The 14,217-nt window shown below is 38.9% G+C and overlaps 1 protein-coding gene and 1 non-coding gene across 8 annotated transcripts in view; one reads left to right on the forward strand and one right to left on the reverse strand.

The window, feature by feature from the left end:
• Positions 1-14,217, reverse strand: part of LOC109426380 (G protein-coupled receptor kinase 1) — a 359,171-nt gene that overhangs the window by 162,051 nt on the left and 182,903 nt on the right. The window lies entirely within an intron of this gene.
• Positions 3,911-3,983, forward strand: Trnad-auc (transfer RNA aspartic acid (anticodon AUC)). Its single transcript has one exon. It is a non-coding gene; the product is annotated as a tRNA-Asp (tRNA).

Raw genomic sequence — 14,217 nt, forward strand, 5'->3', positions numbered from 1 at the left:
ATTTCGGGCACTTTTCTGCTATAACGCAGTCAATATTGAGCCAATTGACACAATATTAGGAACACGGTGAGATACGTATAGTATCTACACGAAGAAGAATCGATGAAGTTTGAAACTACTAACACGTTTGTTGAATTTCAAACCAAATAATTAGTCATTTTTAAATGAGATTTTGTTATATTAACTCTTATGTGGCCGACAGGGTACCCGGGTACCCAGCGCCCATTTAAAAAGCACGGTGTAGAAAAAAGTAAAAATTTTGTCGAACACATAAAGGTTAAACCAGAAATTGTCGTTTGAAATAAACAGGCAGGTTGGTTGTTTCTACCTTCCAAAATTACCACAAAACAAGAAACCTCATAGGTTGTTCTGAACAAATAATTAGTTGTTTCTAACTAACCAAACAGTTTACATTTACTAAAGATTGGTTTGTTTCGATGCCAATAACAAATCAAGATATCACTTTGATTCAACCGACTCGGCAGTAAATTTAAACTAATGTGGCATTTGGAGAAAAAACAACAACCAATTTGGTTTGTAAGCAAACCGAGATTTTAGTTTGTTTAATTTTCCGCCATACCATCACATAATCGACAAAGACAAAACACGTTTCCTCATTTTTTCAAAAACTATTTTGTTCACATTGTGTCAAAACCACCCTAAGTTATTGCTATAAGGTAAGTGAAATAAATTTTGTTTGATGCAAGGGTAAAAGATGGTAAATAAATAAACCTATATCTTTTTCAGCATTTCATCGTTATTCGTTAGCCCTGAGAAACCAGCTATCGACGGAGTCAGGCTCAAATTCGCAATGCCGTAATATTTTGCGGTCCTCCATCGTTCTACCAGGAACCCTCATGTGACACCATTATGGCACCCGAGGAGGCAGCGCACCGAAGGAGCGATTACCTTGGTGAATACCCTTCTTTGTATTGAGAGATGATTTTTTATATGATTAGCAAAAATAAAAGATGTTTCAACTAATTGTTTATTCATTTTGCGCAATAATAATTGATTGAAAAGGAGTGGAGGAGGTGGAGTAGGAGGATGAAGGGGGAGGCGCGGGGATGGGTTGAACGGGTTGGTAATTTCAACTAATTATTTGGTTTGTTATAAACGGCCATATAACGGGTATTATGATTAGAATAAAACTACCATTTGTTTGAAACAAACTGGATTTGGCAGTTAAAGAAACAAACAAAATGTTTGTTTTCTTGATTATCAAAATGAAATAACTAACCGATGGTTATTTTCAAATGGACGTTAGTAGAATTTAACCACTAAGTTGCCAAATAAATAACCTAATATTTTGGTTACAAACAACTGCCGCAGGCAGTAAAATCAAACCAATCTTTTGTTTGTGCCAAATTCAACAAGAATCCGAAATTTGTTTGTATTTACCTATTATTTTACTCCGTGTAGTCTTATAAAAGTTCAAGTCAATTGGTCAATTGGCATTGACTGAGTTATAGTAAAAAAATGCCAAAAATATCAGCCACTGCCCAAATGACTTGGTATATATGTGAGGACAAACTTTAACATACATTTGGGGGGATTATTTGTTATTTGTTTTATTTATTATTTTGTATGAAAATCTTTTTTGAGAAACAATTCTTGAGATTGTTTATATCGAAAATAGATTCTACTTTAGTTGGAAAGATAATTGTATTGCCCTTTGCCAGTTATACCAGTCAGCTGGGGCTAAAATATAAACGACTCATAAGAAAGTGATCATTCTTCATAAATAATTCCTAAAGTCCCAGTAAAAAAACAGGGGTGTAAGCAGAAATAAATAACAAAATTTCCATAAACAAATAAAAAAATGCATAAATAAATCAAAAGTTTCCATAAATTCCATAAATAATTAAAATCGTCAAAAATGCAGTGAAAACTGTTGCAATAAAAAAAGCCAATTGTCCCACCAAAAAACTTCAAATTTTCCACAAATAAATTTGATTTTTCCATAATAAATTAGAAAGTTCACAATAAAAAAAATATCGAAAAAGCAATAAATAATTCAAAAAGTGCAATAAACAAAAAAAATAAATTATCAATGAATGTCAAAAACCGAGCAATAAACGTAAATGCATTTTGAGGCACAAAATTATGTAGACCATGCGGCGAAGCCGCATAGAGGATTGAGGAACTGAGGCGGCAGAAGGCTGCCGAAGTTTCCGATATCCGATGCACCGCAACTGCATCGATTCAGTTCTAAGCAAACCACAGATCGAAGAATTTGCCCGGTGTAATGCAAACATGGATGTTATCCCTTATTTTGGTCCGACGAGCGATAGCGAGTTCGGACCAGAGTTTCCCATTGCTCATGTGTACATAAATGCGACAGCGAGCCTCCCACCAAATTGTCTCCCAGCTCTTCAAAATCGCAGTGTGCTGCGCTGCTAGGAGGCTCACGAAAATTTGGTGGGTGCGAGCCAAGGTTGCGACCATTCATTTGCACAGATTTACATTCATTTGCTATTATCTCCGTTCAGAAGCATGCTATCGAAAAACAATGTATGGATGAATTTAACCTTGTAGTTTTATCTGAAAGTTTGCCGAATAACATTGGGGTCGCAAACGTATGCCAAAGTCGTGAGCGAGCTGTGAAGGCAACTCTCCACGCGGTGAATGTAAATTTCATTCACGCTGTGGAAAGTTGCCTTCACAGCTCGCTCATGACTTTGGAATGCGTGTGCGACCCCAATGTTATTCGGCAAACTTTCAGATAAAACTACAAGGTTAAATTCATCCATACATTGTTTTTCGATAGCATGCTTCTGAACTGAGATAGTAGCAAATGAATGTAAATCTTTGCAAATGAATGGTCGCAACCTTGGTGCGAGCTAGGCACATAGCTCCCGGGGAGCTCGTCTCATGCGCTGCGTGAGCTGTTGGTATCTAAGGTGAAAAACAACTTCTTGGTAACGAAGAACCTCAATAACTTTTTTCCGTACACAACTCAAGTGTCTGGTTGGTCTATAAGATACGACTAGGGACTCTCAATGCAAAGGTTAAGGTGTCAATTCTCGTTCGTTTAGGAAGTTTTTGTCGTGAAATTTTCTAATTTAATCAGCGTATGAGACGAAGCTCATGAGACACATCTTGAGAAAAATGAGGCGCACAACTTGCAGTCTCAAAATGTAGAGAGCTCCTGGGAGCTCGCTTGCCATGTGGCTCCCGTACATGGGACTACAGCACGTGTACATCAACTCTGGTTCGGACAGCAAGCAATTGCTCGGTAAATTGCAATCATAGTTACGCAAGCTTTTCAGTCGTTTCAGTCATATAAGTACGATTCAGCATTTCACTGTTTCATTCTTTCCTGCATTTGTTTTTCATGGGTAATTTCGTCTTTTTTTTATCGCATTTTTGAATTATTTATAATTGCTTTTTCGATATTTTTTTATTGTGAATTTTCTAATTTATTATGGAATAAACGGATTTATTTATGGAAAATTCGAAGTTATTTTGTGGGAAAATTGGCTTTTTTTATTGCAACAGTTGATTTATTCATTGTATTTTTTGACGTTTTTAATAGCTCAAAAATCAATTATTTATGGAAACTTTTGATTTATTTATGCATTTTTTTAATTATTTATGGAACTTTTGTTATTTATTGCTGCTTACACCCCTGTTTCATCACTGGGACTTTTCGAATTATTTATGGGAAATGTTATATTTATTATGGAACGTTTAATTGTCTGCCGTCAGCTGGTATGTCTGAAATAGACGAAAAAACTCATTTTTTCGAAGCACAGTGTGTATTTAAATGACAAATTAAGATAAATTTGTGGAAAAATTACCACTTGTTTTGGTGGGATTCGAACCCACGACTCCGTATCGCTAGTCCGGTGCTTTAGCCAACTAAGCCACAGAACAAGTTGTGAATTTGTGAAATAGTCTTTCAACTTGTTCTGTGGCTTAGTTGGTTGAAGCGCCGAACTATCGATACGGAGTCGTGGGTTCGAATCCCACCAAAACAAGTCGTATTTTTTTCACCAATTTATCTCTCAATTCACACACTGTGGCTTCGAAAAAATTTCAGTTTTTTCGTCTACGTAAGTTCCAAAGAAAAAAATATACATAAATTTTTTCCTGCATCAAACCATACTAAAGTGATATGAATTCAGTTACAAGAATACATGGGATCATTTTTGAATGATTTCCTTCAGGATCACTGGTTCAATTCTTGTAGTAATGTCTGACATGTGATTACATTTTCTGTTAATTGGGGTAGAACCTGCTTTCTAGCTAAGTATTCTATAAGCATTTTAACAGTTATCAACTGTCTTACTGGATAACCGCGAGTTTTCCGCTTAGACCGTGGGGCTTATGTTTGTACTTGTGCAAAATTTTACTCGTCATTCTGGGCATCATTGCCAGAAAGCTTCTAAGGCATTTAAAACAACAACAAACCGGACACGCAAAACATCCCGATTCCAGTCACTTTGTTCCGAAAGCGTAAACCCATGGTCATACATCACCGAAGGAAACCTTCGTCAAATTACCACAATCTGGAGCAAGTTCCCACGAAGCCCCCATAGCTACGGTGGTGAATCACAGGACAGGAACCAAAATATTTGCCACCGTCATTGAAACGCGCATTTTTGGCCAATCACCCGTCCGCCACGTCGTCGTCGTCATGTGCCGGTTAGGAACGTCTGGTCCCTAGCCAGCATGAAAAGCACAAACAGCCGAGCCGGATATTTTCGTTCCCTCTTTGCGCGCGATGCGGTTGAAGAAAAACTCCATTATCCAGCGGCCTCTTTTTATTAGGGGGTGCGACTCGACGACGACCACGACGCTGCCACCTAATGGTGGTCGTTGAGCTTTCAGCAGCGAGAGTGACTACTTTCTTTGCCTACTTCGATCAAGAAGGACAAATAAGCAGCAGCCAGTGCCTTCTTCTGCGACCGGCTTCTGCGACGACGAACGGGGACCGTCACTTTTGACGATTTTCGGTGGTGGTTGTTGTAGCACCATCTAATTTCCATTTAAATTGGGAAATTTTGAATCACTTTCTCTACAGAGGACGCATCGTCGTCGTGACCCGGCAGAGAGTTCATGTTTGCCCAAATTTTGCTCCTGTAGGGCAAGCTCCACAGGGCAGGGCAGGGTGACAATCGAGAAAAATGATGAACGGCCATCGACGACGATGTCGTCGTTTTTTGATGATAAGAGGCGGTTAAACTGAGGAGTAGAAGACACTGCATACAGAAAAATTGGGCCTCAATCGTACAAAGGGAAAGAGCTTCCATATTATTTGAATTTTTTGAACTAAAGCTAGCCTATCCAAAGTCTGCGGTCCATACCAAATTTTCAAATTTTGGAAGGAGTTACGACGAAAATGCATGGATTTAATGGGATTCGAAGTCGAATGCTTTGTAGCATATCGCAAACTCCATGTCAAGGATGCAAAAGCAGCTTAAGCTGAAATTTTATTAGCTGATTAAACAAATCGGTGCTTTATAATGTTTAGGCAAATATTACTTACTTAATTCGGTTTATAAATCCATTTAGAGTAGTTCTAGATAATCTAGTAACATTTTATGTTTTTATCTGATGTAGGTAATAGGTTTAAGGTTAGAATAGCAAATTGAATAATAGTTATTTATGTCACGAGTTGCAAAAAGTTGATTTTTTCAGCACGAGTCGTACATTTATCCAACGAGGCTTGCCGAGTCTGTCTGTCTGTCTGTCTGTCTGTCTGTCCGTCTGTCTGTTTTTTTTCCTCCCAACCTCCCAAGCAGAGAAAACCGATTGGAAAAACTCTGCTACACCTTGACGCCTCGACCCCCCTGGTACCACTGATATGCGACTGCTTCAGGGGGGGCAATGCGCTCATGCGCTCTTCTGCTATTGTGCTCATGCACTTTTTGTCGCTTCTAAATTTGTTATTCTAGTCGTTCTCGTTTTCGTACCTAACCTATCGCCATTCAGCGACACAGTTAGCACAAACATACACCAAATTTGTTATTCTAATTCCACCAGCAAGTACTTCGGATCATAATAAGTTTCTCCGAGGAACGGTGCCGTTTTAGCACTCCAGTTTTTCGCGCACGACTCGGATAGTCCCCGACGGTGGATCTACCCTACGCCGACAAAGACTTCCCCGGCAGTGGAACATCTTCCGAAACCGTTTCTTCCCGGACAGGTGCCGAGGTCTCTCCTGCGATTCCGGTTGGAGACTGGCTTCCGGTTCACAGGCGCCGCGACGACCAAAAACCGGTACTACGCTACAGGCGACTCCGGAGCAGAAGAGAATAACAACAGCATAACAAAATGCGTTATTTTGGCAAAATAACTGCATAACGGAATTAGTAATTTTCATGTTATTAACATAACATATTGAGTTATAAACTTGTCTGTCATAAGCGGCAAAATAACAAGTCACAACAAAAATTTGTTCCTGAAAAATCAATTTAATAACATGTTTTGTTAGTGGCAATAACAACTTAATAACAGTGAATTTGGGAAATATTTCAATAACAAATTTTGATATTAAAGAGTTATTGATAACATTCCGAAAGCAAAATTAGGGTAAAAACTAACTTTTTTTACTCATTTTTGGGTAATTATTTTAAGTGTGTTATTCTATTTTTAGAAAATAATAGGTCACATAAAAAAATTTCGAATTCATTATAAAACTTACAAACATGGACGGGATTTGAACCTCCAATCCTGCTATCGTAAATTTTCAGTCGCCTTTACCAATGAGGCTATCACAGCACTTGCAGTGAGGGACGATAGAAGCTTTACTGGTTCTACGTATTGCCAGTTTCCCCATTCCCCCATTTCATGTTTGCCAGTCGCAGGACAAAAATAGACAGAGATTTGAATGCAAGATCAAACAATGAACCTCTCTCTCTTACCAACAGCGCTATCGCGGTGCGCAGACATGTGCACTGTAACACTAATAACAGTGGTGGCGTTCGCATGGCCCGTCGTCGGCTGTTTCGGAACAAAGAGAACGACGAAAAAGTTGCTAGTCGACTATTTATGATTGAGCTTCGTCATGGGGTGCATTTTGGCGGCGACAAAGATTCTTTCCAGACGGAGATGATTTTTTTTATTTTTGTTTTGTTCGCGTTGTGAGAACGGCGATTATACACGTACCTACGTGAGCGAAGGTAAAAGGTAATTATATCATATGCCGATATGATTACTTCTGCAGATGCTGTTTAGTTATATTCTGTTTTAGATTATTTTTAGTAATGAAAAAAGATATTTATGACATAATGTCAAACAATATATGATCGAATAATAATAGATCGAAAGAAAAAAGTTATAATAGACAAATGCAATCATCAATTGAGCAGAATTGGCTGTATAGTTGACATTGTTATTGATTAGAATTATTTAGTAGGTACCATATTTGCTATCTCCACTCTCACTAACATTCATTACTTCGTAATACATAGTCTGTTCGGTACTTTTTGACATTATAATTAGAGGTTAGAATAGCAGTACTGTTAAAATGACATATAAATTCAACAAAGTTTACTCAATTTTGAGATAAAAAAAACTCATTTGCAGATGTATCACTTTTTTAAGCTAAAATTTTACTTAACCTATAAGAATTGGGAACCGTAGAAAAGTGATAGGAATTTGGCACCGTAACGGGACTGGGATATTGAAAGAAGGAAATTAATACAAAGATAAACATATCAATAGCTATGATGCTATATTTACACAAAACTCAAATTATAGCAATGAATAAAATAAAAAATACGGAAGAGTCTGATGAAATTTCTAGAAGTTGCAATGCCTTTATTTTTTACTTAATAATATGAAACAGCAGACAATAAAATAAAGCAGGTAAACTATGTAATGGTTATATCTGCGATACATTTTCTCCGATTTTGACAATATTGATCTCATTTGATCCAGATTTATTTTTTCCATCAAAAACAAATCCGACTGAACCGATCTGGTCATCGTGAGTTAAGAAAAAACCCGAATTGCCATACACGTGGAATTTTCCATAGACCAGCTGCAATTGGCTTCTTTAGTGGTGTTGAGATAATTCCATATTCACAATCTACATGCCAAACTGAGCCGAAATCCAAATTTTCATGAACTTTGGTGCCCGGGAACCTATTTAAACATCGATTTAAAGTTTGTATGGGAGCGATTTGTCGAATCATCCCTCGTCGCATTTCGTACTGGGCGGAGCTGTCAAGCAGTTGCCCAGCTGTCAAAAGGTGATTTCAAAAAATCTTTTTGTAATTGAATTTAGGTATCAAAATAAAGTTTTAAAAATCTTAAAAAAATCATACTGGCTTAAAAAAAGGTGCTCTTTCGAATAAAATCAAAAAATCAATATATTATTCTTAATTTAAAAACCCAATTGGTGATTGGTACAAATTAAGTACCTTACCAAGAAAAAAAAAATGTTAAATTTAAATTTATACGTTCAATATGTAGTCCGTCCAAAGTCTTACACCGTACATCAAACCGTTTTTAATTAGATTTTATAGAGGCATTTTAAAATCTTCTCCTGTGTGGTAGGGATAGGATTTTTCTAAACACCATCGTTCTTCTTCTTCTTCATGCACCATCAAATCACCAATAGCATATCTGCCCAGCCTAGGCCCAAAGTATTGACTTCAAAGTAATCATTACGAAGCATAAATGTCAATTTCTTGATTTCGCTTTGGCTGACCAAGCCAAGGTTGACCGTAGCATTTTCATAATTCAAATCTCAATTTGTTCATCGAGCACATGTTCTGTTGTGCTGCACGTGGATGTCAAAGCGTTTTCAACAGTGTAATTACGAAGCATGTTTCACGAGAGACCATATCTTTTCAATACGCTAACTCCAGCAACGCCGATATTAGAATAGAGGAGCTTAGAAGCAAAGGGGTGTAAGTTACAAAAACCCACTTTCGAGTAAATGAGCTTTGAAATTTTTCACCAGTTTTTCATCCCATTCAAAATGTATGGAGTTTCAATATCAACCCAATTTTCTCTGATTTACTGTAATTTTTCTAATCATATTAAAAATAATCTTTATAAAGTTCCTGTGAGTTTGAAATCTGAAGATTTTTTGATATATTCAGCTCAAACTCGACAAAACGGTCACTTACACCTCTTTGCATCTGGGCCCCTCAATAGCATAAGGATATGTTCCAGAAAATTTGGACTTTTGGGAATACCGCGTAACCCAATCGTTCTATTCGCATAACCAATCAATAAAAAAAAAGATTTCTTATTCAAACGAGTCGAAGTTCACTTAAATCGGTTCAAAGTTGAAAAAATATGAGTACTTTTCAGTTTTGAGGGTAGCCGGATACGCTTCCGGCATTCTACGCAATGAAAAACAAGTAAAACTGCAGCCCCTCAACAGCAATTGAATGTTTTTTTTTTTAATTTTTCAATTACATAGAATAAAGCTGTTTCCTTATAAGCATTTTCTGATCTTTTACCTGCTATCCATCGACCTTTTGCTCTACAAGCAATGAAAAAAACGAATACTTAATCAAATTTCTCATTTTTTTGTAATACAGCTAAAAATTAAAATTATTTCATATTCTGATATAATTATGTTATTTTTGCAACTGATTATTTTGTTCAGTTGCAAAAATAACAAAGTTATAACAGAGTTTGTTCTGATTTATTTGTAACGAAACTAGTTACAAAAGATTATAATATATTTTGTTATAATTTAGTTTGAAAAAGTTTGAAACAGTCCATGTCATAACAAAATTATAACATAATTTGTTAGTTATATCACATTAAGATATAATTATGATATATTCTTGTTATGTTCATCTAGTCGGGTATGGCCTCCACTTTAGCATCCTATTCTACATCATATATGACTTCGTGATGGCTGAGAATTCTATATATTTAGACCAACATGTGAGAATGCGAACTTCAGTTTCTTTCTTCCCTAATAGGTGTATTTTCAACTATTCATGTATCTATCTTTCAAATAGGTAGATCCGACTTCATCCTCTGGAACGACAGGGAAAACATGTGAAATACAAAATATTTCTGAAAAATCCCATTCAAAACCATTTACAATTTTGGATTCAGCTGTCTGTATTAGCTTCGTTCAAACAAGTTTACTCCATAAGTTTGACATTTTTATCATTGAAATTCACATGTCAAAGGCGGAATCTGGAACGTCCCTTTGAAAACCTTAAAACCCTTCAATATCGTCTGCTATGTTCTCGTTTAGATGTATGCAGGGTACTGCGCCACTTAGGCAGTGGCTGGTATTTTGGGTACTTTTCAGCTACAACTCAGTCAATTTCAGAAATTTAGCAAAACCTCGCGCCGCCCAGCAGGGACTTTGTTTTGTACACATTACAGCACCTCCATGTCACGTAATATACCACACCTCTTATCAAATGTGATACCGTAAGCGTACCATACTTTGCGCACCTAGGGCCTAACTTTGCGCACTTTTCAAAAAATCGTTAAACAGTTTTTCTGGTGCATTATCCAAACTTTTTCCCACGGAATACTAGCTAGTGATACGGGGCATGCACTTTGTCTCAGTTTGGATGTACAGGGGATAGACAAAATGATCGGGACAGGCAAAATTTTCACTTCTCAAAAAATGTTCAACTAGCTGTAACTTTTCGAAAAGTGCATCAAATATTCTCAAATTTTTACTGTAAGTTCTTCAACTAGTTGTGTATCAGTGGACAAAATTTGGAAAAGATCGGACAATTCTTCACGAAGTAATAAAGATTTTTGAAAAAGGTAAAATTATCCGACAGCCAACTTTGAGCTGTTATATCTCCGGATTCAATGAACCGAATGCAATGAAATTTTGACGATTTAAGACTTATATAATGAGCTATGAAAAACCATTGACTTAACTTAATATTCTTAACACGGAAGAAAATTATAACGATTGGATTATTTTTCTAATAAAACACCAAATTATCCAAAACATCAACATCGTTACAAAATTCAAGATGCAAATTATAGTTCATTTAGTTTCCCTCTAATTAACCTATATATAAATGCGTTTTGAAGGAAAGTAACAACATAGCCACCAATAAATTGAAAAAGTAATGAGATGCATATTAATAATAGACCAATTTACTAAAAAATCGTGAAAAAAATAAAATCGCTATAACTTTTTCGCTTGTTAAAAATTTCAAGTTAAGTCAAATGTTTTCCAGGGTTCATTATATAAGTCATGAATGGTCAAAATTTCATTGCAATCGGCTCATTGAATCCGGAGATATAACAGCTCAAAGTTGGCTATCGGATAATTTTATCTTTTCAAAAAATCTTCATAACTTCGTGAAGAATTGTCCGATCATTTCCAAATTTTGTCCACTGATACACTACTAGTTGAAGAACTTACAGTAAAAATTTAAGAATATTTGATGCACTTTTCGAAAAGTTACAGCTAGTTGAGCATTTTTTGAAAAGTGAAAATTTTGCCCGTCCCGATCATTTTGTCTATCCCCTGTATTAATGATAAATGGAAGAGGAAGACAAATTGATGAGTGAATATGCAGTTGCTTTCCCTCAAATGCTGCAAATAACGTTGTAGAATGACGTAGGTTTTGTTTCAAAATTTGTTTTAGTTCAGATAGCAATACCATACAGTATTTGTGCACTCTCAATAATACAATAATAACCAAACTTGCTCCACAACAGAATGTAATATTGAAATGTTATTTAAGGGCTGCATACCAATTGCTTGGTCATAACAAAATAAGATTGTCCAACAAAACATGTTATGGAAACGTAATGCTTTGATAATTCAATAATAACAAAACAAGATATAAAAACAGGTTTTGTGATTTCGTAGTTATTAATTTGATATTCCCCTCTGCTCGGGCTCAGTCATGTCCCCGGCGGTGGATCATGCCTACCCGGATCGCGTTCCGGCACTCTCTGGTCTTCGCGCCACTTCCTTTGCAGCGCGGACAGCATCCTCGTTACTGCTCTGTCGACAGCGTTCCACGTAGGGGCTGTCCATTAATTACGTAAGGGTTTATAGGGGGAGGGGGGGGGTTTGAGAAATCTTACGAGCCATACAAAAATTTTTGGGGTCTCATACAAAAAATCTTACAAGGGGGGGAGGGGGTGTCGGAAAATCCCAAAAAATCCCTTACGTAATTAATGGACAGCCCCGTAGCTTCGTCGCGACACACAATGTTGTCGACTGTCAGGCCGCGCATATCCCTGCGCATCTCCGAGAACCTAGGGCATTCGAAGACGACGTGCGCCGGTGTTTCCTCCACGTTCACACACTCCGGACACAGAGGGGAAGACGCGTGACCGAATCGAAACAGGTACTTCCGGAAACAGCCGTGCCCGGACAGAAACTGCGTCAGATGGAAGTTCACCTCCCCATGCTTCCTGTTCACCCACGCCGACACATTTGGGATCAGTCGGTGGGTCCACCTTCCGTTCGCCGCATTGTCCCACTCTTGTTGCCACTTCACCAGTGAGTCCATTCTAGCAGCTGCTCTCGCATTCCTTACGTTACTCCGCCGATAGCACTCGACGTCTTCCTCTAGGGTGATGCAGATGGGCATCATTCCAGCGATAACGCATACAGCCTCCGACGAGATTGTTCTGTAGGCACTCGCGACTCTCATAGCCATGAGCCGGAACACACTGCCCAGCCTTCCACGGTTTCTCTTCGTTTTTAGCGCCGGAGCCCAGGCTGGCACTCCATACCTAAGTATTGAGGTTGCAACATTTGCCAAGAGGCGCCTCCTACTGCTTCTTGGACCGCCCGCGTTTGGCATAATCCTCGCTACTGTGTTAACCGCCTTCGCCGCCTTTTCGCAGGCGTAGTCAACGTGCGCGTTAAAGTTTAAGCGGTCGTCGACCATCACGCCCAGGTGCTTCAAAGTGCGCTGCGATGAAATTCTCTCCTCTCCGATCGTGATCTCCAACTTTTGCACTGCTTTGCGGTTACTGACTACGAGCACTTCTGTCTTGTGATGGGCTATCTGCAGCTTCACTCCATTCATCCATCTTTCCACTGTGTCGATTGCCTCCGATACCAACACTTCGACTTCATCGATTGATTCGCCAGATACCGCTAAGACAACGTCGTCTGCGAACCCCACGATAATGACACCTGCCGGAAGCTTCAGTGTTAACACACACACCAAAAATCGATTGAGGGTTTCAGCAAAATTTTGCTGAATTTTGCCGAGCTGAAGGTTTCAGTAAACATTTTGCTGAAATTCAGTAAAATTTTGCTGATTTGTTCAGTAAACTCTGCTGATCACCAGTAACGTTTTGCTGAAATTCAGCAAACTTTGCCGAAAGTTCAGCAAAAAATTTTGCTGAACCCTTCAGCTCGGCAAAATTCAGCAAAATATTGCTGAAAGCGTTTGGTGTGCACCGTTGTACATTGCGTTCCAGAGCGTTGGGCCAAGTATTGATCCCTGTGGAACACCTGCTGTCACTCTAAACGACCTCTGCCCTACGTTGGTTTCGTACACAAGGACTCTATTCTGGAAGTAGTTCCTTAGAATCCTACACAGATAGTCGGGGACCCGCATATTATGCAGGGCTACGGCGATAGCTTCCCAACTGGCGCTGTTAAACGCGTTTTTAACGTCTATCGTTACCACGGCGCAGTAGCGATCTCCTCTCCGCTTTTGTAAGGATGCCCTTTCCGCCATCTCAACGACGGTCCGAATTGCGTCAACCGTCGATTTTCCCTTGCGGAAGCCGAACTGCATCGTGGACAGCCCTCTCTCACTTTCGGTATACTCGGTCAGCCTGTTAAGGATAATCCTCTTCAGAAGTTTTCCGAGCGTATCCAACAGACAGATCGGCCTATACGATGCTGGATCTCCCGGCTGCTTTCCTGGCTTTGGCAGCAGCACTAGTTTTTGGACCTTCCATATATCCGGAAAGATGCCTTCCTCCAGGCATTTCTGTAACACTGACCTGAACATATCAGGAAACTCCAGGATCGCTGCTTTCAGCGCCACGTTGGGGATACCATCCGGGCCGGGAGCCTTCTTCACCTTCAATGCTTTCGCCACGGCAACGAGCTCATCGTTGGAGACCAGTCGGTTAACGTCAAATTCGCACGAAGGGTGCTGAGCGTCGCATTCCACCAGTACGCTGGACGTCTAGCGTTCCTAGGTTCAATCTTCCTCGGCATTGCTGCATCACATGCCGTTGCTAGCGCTTCCGTCAACCACCCTGGGTCGAGGTTTGCCGCATCGCTATTTGGCCGAAGTGCCTCGATAAAAGTCTCCTTGT

Source organism: Aedes albopictus, chromosome 3 (genome assembly GCF_035046485.1).
Source record: "Aedes albopictus strain Foshan chromosome 3, AalbF5, whole genome shotgun sequence".
Taxonomy (NCBI): domain Eukaryota; kingdom Metazoa; phylum Arthropoda; class Insecta; order Diptera; family Culicidae; genus Aedes; species Aedes albopictus.